The sequence below is a fragment of the Biomphalaria glabrata genome, chromosome 2 (assembly GCF_947242115.1).
Source record: "Biomphalaria glabrata chromosome 2, xgBioGlab47.1, whole genome shotgun sequence".
Taxonomy (NCBI): Eukaryota; Metazoa; Mollusca; class Gastropoda; family Planorbidae; genus Biomphalaria; species Biomphalaria glabrata.
Window position 1 is genome coordinate 55,466,869 of NC_074712.1, and position 13,898 is coordinate 55,480,766.

Consider the following 13,898-nt stretch of genomic DNA (forward strand, 5'->3'; position numbering starts at 1 on the left):
GTATTAAGTGACTTTGTGTTTAAGTATTTGTAAGATATAGATCTAGTTCAGTGTTTGATTTCATCTTGCTAGTTTTCGGTCCTGAAGGGTCTCTAAGTTAAGTGACTTCATTAATGGTGTTACTCTAGTCACTAGTCCAATGTAAAAGTTTCATAAGTCTTTTTGTTTACCGTAAAAACAAATTCAGCTTTTTTTAGAAAAGAGAACAGTTCTTAAAATGTAGTTGTAATACAATGAAAGTTGTGTTTCTTTAAAAAGTACAATCACCGTCACGTTCACCTTGACCTTATTCTGTTGAACGTTGGGCTCCACTCATGATCAGTTGGCTGGCTTTTTCCATTTCTCTCCGTCTTGTGCCTTGAATAGAATCTCTTTCAATGACAATCCCGTCTAGCCTTTAATGGTGTTTTCTCATCGCTTTCTTTATCTCTTTTATTTTTTCCTGGTACTGTTCTCTGTAGGAAGGTCTTTGCAGGCCCTGAAGACCTTACGTTATGGCCATAAAGTTTTAGTTATCTTTGTGTGTGTGTGTGTTTGACAGTGATCAGCAGGTCATCGTGAGGCCCAATATCCAATGTAAGGCATATTACATTTTTTTAAAAATAATAATATTTGTTTCCTGCAAAAAAAAATCTGTTCTCGTGCAATTTTCTTGCTTAAGAAATTAAATATGCTTGACTGTAATACTCCTTGATAATAACTCTATAGCTTCTGAGAAGTACTAAAAGCCTGAGAGTACAGTACTGGATTTATCTATAAGCAACATAAACTATATATTAGCCCCTCCCCCATTCTGTTTGGGGACCCCTAAAATGTTCCAGAGATATTTTCAATCCTTTCTATGAAAACGCCAAGAAACACTTGCTTTTTGTTGATTAGAAAGGGCCCTATACCTCTAATTGCTCAGGGCATTATGAAGTCTAAATTGGTCCTTCTACAAATCGCAAATCGCACCCGAGGGATTTAGTAACACGGCAGTGGCGGCGCTGTAGGTCTGTTTTATCTGAGAGCATTCTAATGATGTCAATATTTGTTGATCATAGACAGAAAACCTTTACGACTAGTTAAGATTAAGATCCGTTGGTACTGGCTATTATCAGCTGTCTTTTGAACTATATATTGTATGCCTTTACGATCATTTAGTATGACATGCTATCCTACAAGTCAATGATTCATTGTTAATACGCTGTAATTAATTTTCTTAATTAACTATGAATATGTATTTAGACAATGAACCTGTGTATTCATGTTCACCATAGCTCGTAGTTCAAGGGTTAAACTAAACACAAAATTAAAAGTGCAATTGACCGTTTGAAAGGAAACACCATTTCAACTGATAAACAGCCTAGTCAGGTTCAAATACTGAAAAGAACAAGGATTTTAAATCAAGGAATGTCCCTATGTCCAGCCCACTCTAATGGTACTGTGTCCAGCCAACTCTAATGGTACTGTGTCCAGCCCACTCTAATGGTACTGTGTCCAGCCCACTCTAATGGTACTGTGTCCAGCCCACTCTAATGGTACTGTGTCCAGCCCACTCTAATGGTACTGTGTCCAGCCCACTCTAATGGTACTGTGTCCAGACAAATCTAATGGTACTGTGTCCAGCCTATTCTAATGGTACTTTGTCCAGTGAACTCTAATGGTACTGTGTACAGCCAACTCTAATGGTACTGTGTCCAGCCAACTCTAATGGTACTGTGTCCAGCCCACTCTAATGGTACTGTGTCCAGTCAACTCTTATGGTACTGTGTCCAGCCAACTCTAATGGTACTGTGTCCAGCCCACTCTAATGGTACTGTGTCCAGCCCACTCTAATGGTACTGTGTCCAGCCCACTCTAATGGTACTGTGTCCAGCCAACTCTAATGGTACTGTGTCCAGCCCACTCTAATGGTACTGTGTCAAGCCCACTCTAATGGTACTGTGTCCAGCCCACTCTAATTGTACTGTGTCCAGCCCACTCTAATGGTACTGTGTCCAGCCCACTCTAATGGTACTGTGTCCAGACAAATCTAATGGTACTGTGTCCAGCCTATTCTAATGGTACTTTGTCCAGTGAACTCTAATGGTACTGTGTACAGCCAACTCTAATGGTACTGTGTCCAGCCAACTCTAATGGTACTGTGTCCAGCCCACTCTAATGGTACTGTGTCCAGTCAACTCTTATGGTACTGTGTCCAGCCAACTCTAATGGTACTGTGTCCAGCCCACTCTAATGGTACTGTGTCCAGCCCACTCTAATGGTACTGTGTCCAGCCCACTCTAATGGTACTGTGTCCAGCCCACTCTAATGGTACTGTGTCCAGACAAATCTAATGGTACTGTGTCCAGCCTATTCTAATGGTACTTTGTCCAGTCAACTCTAATGGTACTGTGTACAGCCAACTCTAATGGTACTGTGTCCAGCCCACTCTAATGGTACTGTGTCCAGTCAACTCTTATGGTACTGTGTCCAGCCAACTCTAATGGTACTGTGTCCAGCCCACTCTAATGGTACTGTGTCCAGCCAACTCTAATGGTACTGTGTCCAGCCCACTCTAATGGTACTGTGTCCAGACAAATCTAATGGTACTGTGTCCAGCCAACTCTAATGGTACTGTGTCCAACCAACTCTAATGTTACTGTGTCCAGCCCACTCTAATAGTACTGTGTCCAGCCCACTCTAATGGTACTGTGTCCAGCCAACTCTAATGGTACTGTGTCCAGCCAACTCTAATGGTACCTGATAATATTTAAGTCCCTATGTCATTGTAATGGCTTCAACAAATCATTAGGCTACTGGTCGTAGAAGAAGATGGATTTAACTTAGTGTTAGAAAAAAATGATTAGAAATTGATGGTAAGTGTGCATATTTTAGCTTATGAAAAGACATTTTTAAAACTTCTGAGATTAAACGTTCATCACTTGAAACAAATTTCCAAAATTATTTTGTTTCCAAACACAGTTTCGTAGTGTAAGTTTGTGTACATTCATTTGATTCATTTGAGTCTACTGTGTTGGAAATTATATTTTTGTTTTAATTCACGCTTCCAAAAGGTTGTCCAACCCTAACGCCTCCTTCAAATTGCGCTTGAATGTTTGTCCTTTTATAGGTCAGTGTGCTAAATGTCAGACATATTAAACACCATGTGTACTGTTAGACTGTACCTTGCTAGCAAAAGTCGTTATGCATACATAAATTAAAAGTATAAAACATAGTAGATCAAAGAAAAGAAACTTTTACTTCAGTATATTTGGAAGTCTATAAGGGAGATAAACTCATTTAATGCCTCGTTTTAGTCAGACGTGCAGCGTTTCTGAAATTGTCCGGGTCAATGCCTTGCTTACTAATAATACTTAAGCCCAAGGCAATCGAACCTCTGTTTTGAGCAGTATCCTATGTGGCAGCGAAACAAGGTCCATGTACTCTTGGTAGGAACAGTAACTCAATATAGTCCTTCATATTATGAAGCTAATGTGGCAGGATAAAAAATCACTGACACGAAAGTGCTGCGAAGAGCCAGGACAGGACGCCTTGGCTTGCTTGGACATGTACACTGAACGCCACATGGTCGACTTTCGCAAGACATTCTGTATGATGATTTAACATAGCGCAGGAGAGATGCAGGTTTTGAGATATACTGATCTATGTAGATCAAGATCACAGCGGCAACTGGCAAAAGGATACGCCCATGTAGAAGGCAAAATTAGAGGCAGGGGAGAGGATCTCAGATGGTGTACACTCCGATAGTAGCTGCAGCATCTGGTGATCATAAATGTCCAACCTGTGACCTTAGATGTGTATTAAGAATTTGCCTTTAGTCTCTCCGCCATGGCCGGTCCTAAGTCCAGATAACATATGAAGAGGATTTCACCTGTGGTTAGTGACCCCACCCTATACAATCTCCATTGCTAAAGACACAGCTTCAAATCTAGAGATAATTTTCGCACATTATAAAAAAATCATAAATCTGTGTCAATCTGTGAGCTTTGGCGGTGGACAGACTGTAGATGTCGCCCCTGACCCTTCTCTGTGGAGAGAGCCCACCACCCTATGCACGGAACAGCGCGGAAGTACCTAAGTCGAAGTTAGTAACATTGGAAATAGCAAAAGGTAAAAGGTGGTCTCTCAAGACTTAAAATGCCTCAGAGATTTGTGCAGCTTATGTCTTAATCAAATATCTTGATATCAGTGATGTAGAGAAACTCGCTGATCACGTGACTGCTATAAATAGAAACACTTGTAACATCATGCGAATCTCAGCCAAGAGCGTGGATCAATGTGCGTTTTTCCTCTGCTATAGGCTAACCCCTAGATGAGCAGAGCTTATAAACACAAGGACTAAAACGGTTCCGGCGACTTAAAAGAGTCGCGCGACAACTAGACCAGGGAGATTGACGGAGTGACAGACGCCAAGGATGAGTGAGGGACAGAAAGTGCCAGAGAACTCTTGCTTCGTCTGCGACGCTTACGTCATCGCCTAGCTTGTAGCGCCACAGTGCGCGCGTGTGTCTTGTCATTCAAACGGGCTGACTCGCTATTTTTTTTTTATAATTTTATTTTGCTTATAAAACAAATTTCGTTAGTTTAAAGTAAATATCTCACAGACTAAATAGTTTGATGCCCGTGATTGTGGAGAATAGACTGTAGTCTTTATGTTTTCATTTCTTTAATTGCATGGCATTCTTGTAATAAAATTGATAATAAAGTGCTATTGATTTCTTAGTGGATTATCTTTCCTTATACATTTTTAAGGTGAGTTAAAGAAAAAAAACTCTGTGTTTGTGTGTCTCTCTCTCTTTCTCTTTCTCTCTTGCTTTCTCTCTTGCTTTCTCTCTTTTCTTTCTTATTTTCACTCTCTCTTTATAAGCCATGCATTAATTTCATCTGTACTTTCATCGCAAGTCACAGTGTCTATGACAGCAAGCTACCTTCATTCATTCATATCAAAGAGACATCTTTTGGTGACGCACCTGCCCCCTAGGGGAAGGCTTGCACGAGGGCCCAGTGTATGAGTATGTCCACGAGTGAGAACAGTCCCATTAAACTAATGACCGCTCCAGATCATGTCGTCACCGATGACCGAGATAATAAGCTTGTTAGCTGACTAATAAAAGAGGCACTCTAACGGGTCAGTGTGACCGCAGAAACAGTAATAATTTGTTACGTTCAAATTGTGAAGAGTTGGTCACTGGTTTGACATTCTTGGTTATAGTAACAATATTTATGGTTGAATGTAGCGACAACAATATTTATGGTCGAATGTAGCGACAACAATATTTATGGTCGAATGTAGCGACCATGTTTCTGACACCTTATAGTGGCCATGTTTTTGCAATAATGTAGTGGCGATGTGTTTGCTATAATGTAGTGGCGATGTGTTTGCTATAATGTAGTGGCGGCGATGTTTTTGCTATAATGTAGTGGCGATGTTTTTGCTATAATGTAGTGGCGATGTGTTTGCTATAATGTAGTGGCGATGTGTTTGCTATAATGTAGTGGCGGCGATGTTTTTGATATAATGTAGTGGCGATGTGTTTGCTATAATGTAGTGGCGATGTTTTTGCTATGATGTAGTGGCGATGTGTTTGCTATAATGTAGTGGCGATGTTTTTGATATAATGTAGTGGCGATGTGTTTGCTATAATGTAGTGGCGATGTTTTTGCTATAATGTAGTGGCGATGTTTTTGCTATGATGTAGTAGCAATGTTTTTGCTATAATGTAGTTAGTAGCAATGTTTTTGCTATGATGTAGTTAGTAGCAATGTTTTTGCTATGATGTAGTTAGTAGCAATGTTTTTGCTATGATGTAGTTAGTAGCAATGTTTTTGCTATGATGTAGTTAGTAGCAATGTTTTTGCTATAATGTAGTGGCGATGTTTTTGCTATGATGTAGTTAGTAGCAATGTTTTTGCTATGATGCGATGTTTGTATCAAGATGTTGTAGTCAGTTTCCACTAAGGCAGGGGTGGGCAACATTTTTGTATCGAGGGCCGCATTAAAAAATGTTAGGGAATGGCGGGCCGCATATATATAAGTAAGATAAGCTTGCTGTGTCTTTTAATTCATATATACACTGTATTACGATTTTTTTTTAAATTGCTGTTGTCTTTTTATATCAGAATATCCCCACAAATATACAGTTGTACTTAATGAGCAGTATTTTACTTTTTACACTCGTGCATAATGTTTCTTAACTGTGAAACTATCTTAGTAGTTGTTACCCCTGTGTGTGACTGCTGTCAAATTACAGTCATCAACATTGACCAGTGATTTTACTTGTTTAGTTTCCACAAAAAATGCTTGCTCACTGAATGATACAATTTATGTTCCGGAAGTTAAATGTCGGGGCGAGAGAAGCCTGCACTTGTGGAGCATCACCAGAGAATGCTGACCATATCCTTCAATGGTGCATACTAAATCAAGGGACCCGAACAGGACTCTTCAAAGACTGTTCAGAGAACTGCCTGATCTGGAAACCACTACGCGGTTCATCTCAGATATAGGATTACTGATCTGAACCATTCAACATGTAAAATGAGAACGAAGAAGAACTGATGTATGTGTACCCAAATAGTGTGAACAGCAGCAACGTTTTTTTAAGTTTGGAAATACAGCTTCTGGCACCCATAAGGCTCCCGTGGTAGTGCTGACTGGAACTTCTCTTTGCTTTGAGTTATGTCCTCTGGAGCTGAATCGGCTTCTCTTAATAAGTGTTTTACTTTTAATCATTTCACTAAAGATAGTTTCACCTTTCAACATAGGAAAATGACAAAAACTTTTTTTTTTTTTTTGCTTGCCTGTAGAAATGGGAATGGTTGATTTGAAAAGATTTAACATGCTTATACATTTTATATGTAAGCAATCAATTGCAATGGGGATTACAAGGTACATGAAATTTTGTCTTCCGCTCTTCATTAGAAATATCGGTAACAAAGTCACAGTCAATGCCCTTCAAGTAACATAACAATTTCATCCTTGAGATTTTATAGTCTTCTCATTTGCCTTGCCCAAACTAGGCTAGCTGATACATTGGGTTATTCATTCATAAATCAGAACTACCCGTGGTTAACTCCCCTAGCTCCTATAATTTTTCATAATTACAGTTATTCATTTTAAGATTAAATTATATGCAGCTTTCCAGTTTCAAGTTTATGGTTCTCAGTCAAAGATCGCGCTCCATCAGTTGTTACACTTGCCATCTTGTTCCAAGCCTACCCAACACTCAGACATTGTGTCTTGAATTGAGTGTATTGATGTATAGTCAATAAGTATAATCTTCGTTTACTTCAATGTTTTTATAATGAGACAGTTTCAATAATTTATATAGATATTTTTTAAAAATATTTGCATTTTTTAAAATCTATATACTGTTGGCACACCTGATTTCTGTAGGTGTCGGCGGGCCGCATAAAACACCTCGGCGGGCCGCATGTGGCCCGCGGGCCGTAATTTGCCCACCCCCGCACTAAGGTGATTAGAACATAGTATGTATCTTTTTTCCCTGTATGTAGCGGCTAGTTTATATCTATCGGGTGTAGTGTTAACTGTGTGTGATCAGCTGACATATGTGACACAGGCTAGTGATACAGTTTAGCGTGCTATATTGAAAGGCAAGTGACAGTACTGGCATGAACTTTGCACGTGAATAGCGCCCGTGTTATGGTCATCTGATCATAAGCCTGCGCAGACCAGAGACACAGTGTGTAGGAAAGCGGCAGTTCAAGACCGGAGAGCGATGAGACCGGGACTGTTAGTCGACCATGAAGTCGGTCCTGGTGCAGCCCTCCAGTGAAACGTACCAGTCCAGGAAGTGACAGTAGAGTTTATGAGTTTAGTACAGTGATATACAGTCTAACGTTGTAGTAGTTGATTGTGTTGCCAATTGTGTCGTATTGGTTGTTTTAGTTGACCCTTATTAAAGTACCAGATTATTTGGAGCCATGTTGTCACGTTCTTGATGTGTTGATGTGTTGTGTTGTGTTTAGCAGAGTTTACAGAAGGCCTGATTAGGAGAGAGAATCGTAACAATATGACCAGAAAAGCATGTGGCGTGTAGAAGAAATCAACACTGAACTGCAACATCGCAGCCTGTGGGCAGTTTATACCAATAGCTAAGTGCCACGTCACAGCTCTGAGGTCAGGCCTTCTATAATGATTGGTCTCGGCTAAACTCGTTCGAAATAATTGTAACACTTTTTATTTTAGTTTGATATCTTGGGCCATACACAAACTGATTTTAAAATATTTTTTTCTTCCATTCAACTTGTTTAATTAATGGCACATACAATCGTATGGTCGTCTCTTACAGCCTTGAGCGCAATATAAATTAATATATGGACACTTGGTCTCACATAGTACTTTTCCTTTTAAATAAGAATAACATTGTTGATTGGACACAAGAATGTTTTCAATAAAAGAAGTTTATTGACGGTGCATTGTTTGTGCTCTGTTACGATGCTAGGAGGTCTTTGTGAGGTAACTGGCGGGTACAGCCTATCAGCGGTAATGTTGATAATACAATCTGTGTGAGGTAACAGACGGGTACAACTTATGAGCGGTAATGTTGATAATACAATCTGTGTGAGGTAACTGACTGGTACAGCCTATCAGCGGTAATGTTGATAATACAATCTGTGTGAGGTAACAGACGGGTACAGCTTATGAGCGGTAATGTTGATAATACAATCTGTGTGAGGTAACTGACGGGTACAGCCTATCAGCGGTAAAGTTGATAATACAATCTGTGTGAGGTAACAGACGGGTACAGCTTATGAGCGGTAATGTTGATAATACAATCTGTGTGAGGTAACTGACGGGTATAGCTTATGAGCGGTGATGTTGAGAATGAGCAGACTCAATACAGCCCAATGTCGTTGATAGATCTAAAACAGCTGGCTTCACTGATTTCTCTGGAGATTGACGGAATTCAATTATTGAGCTCAGTTACAGGCCGCATTATGCGTTGCGTCTCATGATTCTCTCCCAAGTGGATAGAGCAATGAAGCAGCGAAGTTTTCAAGTTGCCTTTAAGATGAGGATGACTTACATACTCCTGTTTTCCAAACTAGTCCAGAAAGTTTACTGTTCTTAAATCAGAAACGAGCCTTGGTGTCGTGCTTTCGACTCAGACGTAAATAAAACAGGCTTGATTGCAATTTATGCTAAAAAAAAAAGAAGCTTATATTTTTATTTTAAAGGAACTGGATATGATCCACGGCCCGTTGGCCTTAGGGTGTCACTGATTTAGTGCATTAGATTTGGATCTATATCAACATGGCGAATGTTCCCTTTATGTTTTGTTTTTTTATTTTGTCACGAAAATAATAGAAGAAGAATAGAAGTAGAGTGTGAAAATGGGTTTACCCGACTTGTTTAAAAGCTTCGTTCTTCAATAGAGATGAATTTAGGTATATTTAAAAACAATGTTTACCACCCTCCAGTTGATGGAGGACATTAAACATACACTACGGTAGAGTCTCCGCCATGATCAAAGGAACATTTAGGCCAAGTTTCATTTATATCAGTGACTGGGTCTTTGTTTGCATCTTAAAGTTTAGGATCTGCTTTGCATAAGATATACATTACACTACAATACAGTGTAATACAGTACAATACAATACAATACAGTGTAATGATGATATATACATATTAAACAAAAATAAATAGCATGTTTAATATGTATATATCATCATTTGTTTCAGCACATAGCTTCACTTCTATATTTATGTAGCCTAATACAGTGTAATACAGTACAACACAGTGTAATACAGTACAATACAGTACAATACAGTGTAATACAGTACAATACAGTGTAATACAGTACAATACAGTGTAATACAGTACAATACAGTGTAATACAGTACAATACAGTGTAATACAGTACAATACAGTACAATACAGTGTAATACAGTACAATACAGTGTAATACAGTACAATACAGTACAATACAGTGTAATACAGTACAATACAGTGTAATACAGTACTATACAGTAAAATACAGTACTATACAGTGTAATACAGTACTATGCAGTGTAATACAGTACTATGCAGTGTAATACAGTATTATACAGTACAATACAGTACAATACAGTGTAATACAGTACAATACAGTGTAATACAGTACAATACAGTACAATACAGTACAATACAGTGTAATACAGTACAATACAGTGTAATACAGTACAATACAGTGTAATACAGTACAATACAGTGTAATACAGTACTATACAGTAAAATACAGTACTATACAGTGTAATACAGTACTATGCAGTGTAATACAGTACTATGCAGTGTAATACAGTATTATACAGTACAATACAGTACAATACAGTGTAATACAGTACAATACAGTGTAATACAGTACAATACAGTACAATACAGTACAATACAGTGTAATACAGTACAATACAGTGTAATACAGTACAATACAGTGTAATACAGTACTATAAAGTACGAAAGGAAAATGAAAGAATAAAAAGCAAGACACGTGAGACAATTAAAAGTGGAAGATTGAGAGACATTTTGAAATAAACGTTTAAACAAGCAAAATATAAATAATATATATATTTTTTTAACCAAAGCAAACCGTATCTAAGGGAAATAACACCACACTTACAATTGTGTCTATCTATAATGTCAAGCTAGATTTTTTTTTCCTTTTTTGATATCAAACAAAATAATTAATTACCAATAATTAATTAGCTAATTGGATACTTTTTAAAATTGATTCATGTTTTGTTACAATAAATAATTGTTTTAAGTTTCCACTTGATCCAAAAAATAGCGTGTACATGTATTTAAGGGGAGAAGAACTCTGTACATTTACTCATATCTCTTAATACTGAAGGATTAATTTCCATTGTTGGTATCTTACAAAATAATGAACTCTTTCTCTCCTAACTGACGATACCAGCGTTGATTCCACCAGAATGTGGTAAATAATTACGGAGAGAAAGAGTTAATTACCAGCATTTAGACTATTTTTGTATTGGCTCATGTATTCTCTTCGATATCGAACAGTTGATCAACGTCTCTACTTGATCTGAGACTGGGTGTATGAGAGAGAACGTGGATCACACTTTTGACCACACTGGCAGACAGAGTGAGTTGATAGAAGCTTTAAAAATACATTTTCAATTACTCCATAGTAAAAGATGACTATTGTTGACAAAGGCAAGACAATTACTTTGTGTTAGATGCGGAAGAGACGATAAATTTGATTCTGCTAATAATTAGACAATGATATATTTTTTTTTTAAATGCATTTCTTTTCAGTACTTTCGATTTCTCTGCACCGGATATATTAGACTCTATTTATGTAAATCCTCCATAATTATATCGTCACATTAAATTATTTCTGTTTCACGAATAAAACCTTAGTGTCCTTCCTTCAATACAACAACAGACAAAAAATGAAGCAAATATCTAGGAGGATTGGGTCGGCCTTAGGTAATAGGCGGCCGTAGGTAAATTAAATTTGATGGCCCCAAATGAAACAACAAAATGAAAAATAAACACCGAAAAAATAAAATCATGGAATTCATAAAAAACAAGGGTCTTCTAACAGAAGTAGACAAACATGTAGATTTAAACATTTATCAATAAACCTTGAGTCGTAGTATATACTTTAACATATCATTGTAGAGAACTAGGCTAATAGACTCCAAGACCTAGTCAGCCTTTTGCTCTGCTATAAATGAGATTTGGTACACGTTTCCCAATGTCCTGTGCGAGACCAACACCAATCAGATGTTCTATTCGGCTGCCTAGTTTTTTATGCCTCAGGACGGCCCTGAATTGATGTTGAATCAGCCAGGAAACCCAACAACTTACCAGAGTTTAAGTCATCGATTAGCACGAATGATTTGATTGACACACAAAATGCGTTGGACGTAATTAAAGTCTGTAAAATATAAGATAAGATAAAATTGTGTTTATGAATTATCCATTGTCTGTACATATAAGTCAGGACATTCAGTAATTTTTAAATCAATACAATCTCTTATGACAATTTCATGCTATTAGATTGATTTGAAACACAAAATTGCAAATAAAAATATTTCTTGAGACATTCTTTAAACTTCGTATTTTTTCCAACCGCTACTTCCTTGGAGTCACTGAAAACACTCACATGCATGATCAACTCTGTCACTACTTGACTATCCTACGAGTTCGTAAGCAATCAATGGAGCTCGAAGGGAAACAACTATATTTCTCAAGCAGTTAAACTGAGGCAAATCAGTCGAACTGAGGCAAATCAGTCGAACTGAGGCAAATCAGTCGAACTGAGGCAACAGGGCCGGCCTTAGGTAATTGGAGGCTCTCTTCGAAACGAATTGGGAGGCCCTAGGCGAAGTGAATAGGGTGGCCCAAAATGAAATAGAAAAAGCAAAAAATTAAGATAGAAAAATACGCAATAAATTAAAAACCTTCCTATATCAAAATCAACAAATATTTTAAATTCATATCGCTACAATAGCAATCCCCTCCCCCCCCCCTCCCCCCAAAAAAACGCTGGTCAAAGTAAGTCAAAAAACACACAGTAGAGAATTGGCCACTACTATAATGAGAGAAACATTGGAACTACAACTCGCGGACTTACGGTTTTTTAAAGAAAGAGAACATCTTCGTGTTGCTTCAAACTTGTTTGTCGCTGATCTTTTTCTGTTCCGCACGAAAGAATCAACAAAATGATTTACGACATTCGTCAGAAACTTGAGACCCGTTCTGACATGGGAAGAAATGCTTTAGAAGTGAAGAAATGTTTTGTCAAAGTTTACAGTCGATCCTATCTATCTATCTATCTATCTATCTATCTATCTATCTATCTATCTATCTATCTATCTATCTATCTATCTATCTATCTATCTAATCTATCTATCTATCTATCTGTCTGTCTGTCTGTCTGTCTGTCTGTCTGTCTGTCTATCTAATCTATCTAATCTGTCTAATCTGTCTAGTCTATCTTGTCTGTCTTGTCTGTCTGTCTGTCTATCTATCTATCTATCTAATCTATCTAATCTGTCTAGTCTGTCTAATCTGTCTAATCTGTCTAATCTGTCTAGTCTATCTTGTCTGTCTTGTCTGTCTGTCTGTCTGTCTATCTATCTATCTTTAAAAAATATATATATATGCCGTACAGCACAAATATTATTTGAGCTAAAAAATGTGACATATGAGAACTAACGTTAAAAAAATGGTTTTAAAAAAGTCCCGGTAAGATAATTATATTGTTTTATTGAAGAAAAACATTTTTTTTCGATTCCTAAAGTTTTCAAATTGAAAGGCTTTTCCTATAATCGAATTCATGTTATTTAATATACCACAGTTTCTAGATTTACAAGGGAAAGAGTTAAAAAAGTGATAGAACATTGCTGTATTGGAGATTTGCACTTTATATTGTTTACTATGTAATTACCCCGTTTGTTTGTAAGATCCGCTTTTACATTCCTTAAGCGAAAGAATAAATAATCATAAAAAGTAAAGAAAGCTATTTTGAGAATTTTGAGGAGAAATAACACAATTTAAAGAAACTTAATATAATAGAAATGGTAAGATTTTGCTATAAATCAACTTAATCATTTTCAAAGACGCCATATTGAAAGATCACTATTGCCAATCAGTGGCTTACAAGAGCTTAGAGATTTGATTTTAGACTGCTAGAGGACGCACACAGAACTTATCATCACCCTTATACAGACATAACTTTAGACTGCTAGGGGACGCACACAGAACTTATCATCACCCTTATACAGACATAACTTTAGACTGCTAGGGGACGCACACAGAACTTATCATCACCCTTATACAGACATAACTTTAGACTGCTAGAGGACTCACACAGAACTTATCATCACCCTTACACAGACATAACTTTAGACTGCTAGAGGACTCACACAGAACTTATCATTAC

The 13,898-nt window shown here is 37.5% G+C and overlaps 1 protein-coding gene across 3 annotated transcripts in view; it reads left to right on the top strand.

Annotated features, from left to right (window-relative positions):
• The window catches only part of LOC106056079 (lysosomal alpha-mannosidase-like), a 134,844-nt gene that overhangs the window by 29,130 nt on the left and 91,816 nt on the right, over nt 1-13,898 (top strand). Inside the window, exon 1 of one of the 3 annotated variants that reach the window (XM_056021493.1) lies at nt 4,423-4,737. The exons of the other annotated variants lie outside the window; for them this stretch is intronic. The gene's annotated coding sequence lies outside the window, so the exon portion shown is untranslated. Of the gene's footprint in view, nt 1-4,422; nt 4,738-13,898 lie in introns of those variants that run through there. 3 annotated transcript variants of the gene reach the window in all.